This window comes from Pinus tabuliformis, chromosome J, assembly GCF_031772625.1.
Source record: "Pinus tabuliformis cultivar Carrire ecotype Pingquan chromosome J, CPIR1, whole genome shotgun sequence".
Lineage (NCBI taxonomy): Eukaryota > Viridiplantae > Streptophyta > Pinopsida > Pinales > Pinaceae > Pinus > Pinus tabuliformis.
The window spans coordinates 67,987,328-67,989,574 of record NC_142295.1 but is presented as its reverse complement, the minus strand read 5'-3'; the positions used below and the strand labels follow the sequence as shown (position 1 = coordinate 67,989,574).

Sequence of the window (2,247 nt, the reverse complement as noted above, 5' to 3'; positions counted from 1 at the left end):
CAAAATTAATATTATTATTTATATCAAGTTACCATAATAATACATATATGTGAATAATACATATCACATATAGGCCTAGGTCAAAAAGCAACATTTGCAACGTTGTTTTAAATGGTCACTAGCACTGAAAATTAAAAGACTAAGTTATTTATGCATTGTTAAACTAGAGGACGTGCATACACTTTGCATATTAAAACAATAAGAACCACACACTTCATTTTTATCACCTTTCTACTGCACTTGAAGTACGGTTAAGTAGAAGAGATGGAGAGGAAGGTGACGAGAGGTCAGCCTTCTACGACAGCAAGAGCTATTTCGAAATCTATTGATCCATTAATACACTCCTTATGGACCTCAAGGCACGGACACTCTGACATCTATTTAATTTTCAGGCACACACTTTCTGGTTAATAGTGATGGAGATATTCATGATGTAATCATCCATCTCGTTGTTTGTATTGATGCCCATTGAAACGAGTGGCATGTGTATCATGGCATGTCGTGTATCATATGCTATCCATTCCCCATACCATCGGATATCAATTGCCACCAAATTTTGAATTGTATAGTGGCGCTCGAGATTGGAATTTTGAATCTCAGAACCCGCGCTGCCATATTTTGTTGAACTTGAAAGAACCTTTGGTCGGTTATAGTTTCTTTGCTCAGCATGAGCGTCCAGACGAGTTCAGTGCTTATTGCGATTGCGGTGGTTCTGGTTATCATTTCTTTTCCTAAGCTTTCCTTTCTTCCGGTGAGTAAATGATAGACATTATAGTTTGTGAGTCAGTTGTATCAGTGCCCTACATATCCTTTTCTCAAAAATCTCCATAAAACTACACACATGTTAAAATTCTGAGAGTAGGGTATTATCTTTGAAAGTTGAGAGTTTGAAGTGAGCTTTTGCGTTAGCAAATATGAATTTGTGCTTCTGGACAACGACCCATCGCCCATCCTTGTTTCCATTGGTTTCAACAACTCTGTTGCCTCGCTCTGATAGCAGGAAGACAGGCAGCTGGAGCACCCCATCAACTTTGCAGAGAGCCAGACCTGCTAGAATATCTCCTATCACTTCAGTATTGCGAAGAATCCCTGGATTGAAAATGGTACAAAACCCTAGCCTTTAGTTTTCTGTGATTGAAATTGGTCTAAATTATGCAGTTCTCAATGATTAGTTTTCATTTGTTCGTTTTTCCTGGTTTTTCCTATTTGGGTTTCTTTGAAATATGTTAAAACCATGAGGGCTGTAAATGAAATTTGTGGTTGGCAGGTTGCAAGAGGGTGTGGCAAATGCAGTGGAAAAGGAGCCATTGAATGCCCAGGCTGCAAGGTGCTAGCTGTGAATATTGAAAATTTATTTGTTTATGCATTTACTTATTTGTGTTTGTGAGGAGGATTGCCAATGAAATATTCATTCATAATGCAGGGAACTGGTAAAAATAAGAAGAATGGGAATATGTTTGAGAGGTGGAAGTGAGTACCCAAATATCCTTTTTTCTCTTTGTTTTTTTTTCCTTCTAAATTCTCTGAATTGGTATTCCTTTTGGGGTTTTATACGTTGGTTTCTTATGGCCACATTGCATGAACACTGTACTGTGCTTTGCAGGTGCTATGAATGCCAAGGCTTTGGCCTGTTGAGTTGCCCCAACTGTGGAAAAGGAGGCCTCACCCCTGAATAGAGAGGAGAATGATGAAGATGACTCTCTTTTGATTGTATATATTTATATTGTGTATCTTACAGTACTGTGGACACATCAGTATATCATGCACTATTTATTGCTCTTATTCTTATTATTATTAAACATGTAGATAGCATGCTAGTTTGAATCTATCCATCAGATCATCGAAGATCCTCATATTTCTGTGGGTTGTTCGGTGCTGTCCAAAGGTAGGAGAGATTCAAATATCCCCATCTTTTTGTGGTGGATTATTGAATGTTGTCAAAGATTAGATAAGTGTGTGTATATATTGTCAGGCCAGGCAGTAACTTCATAAGGCAAAAATGATTTGTGTATATTATTCCATCAGGTAGGTATTCATTATATACATGAGGGAGAGACTGTTCAGTTCATCTCCTGATGACTGTTCATATTTCTTATTTATCTATTTACATATATTCACCCAATCACAAAAATTAGGTGTCAACATTTCCCCCCTTAATCTGAAGGGATGTTGGTGAGTCCAAGCATCATTCTGAATCGTTCAAGCTTTTCTCTTCCAAGCGCTTTGGTGAAGATTTCTGCAGTTTGC

The 2,247-nt window shown here is 37.8% G+C and overlaps 1 long non-coding RNA gene across 1 annotated transcript; it reads left to right on the top strand.

Moving 5' to 3' along the window:
• The first annotated feature begins 1,025 nt into the window (after positions 1-1,025).
• LOC149225545 (uncharacterized) lies at positions 1,026-1,773 on the top strand. The gene is made up of 4 exons (XR_016246968.1): positions 1,026-1,103; positions 1,268-1,327; positions 1,424-1,470; positions 1,604-1,773. It is a non-coding gene; the product is annotated as an uncharacterized LOC149225545 (long non-coding RNA).
• Positions 1,774-2,247: the final 474 nt, after the last annotated feature.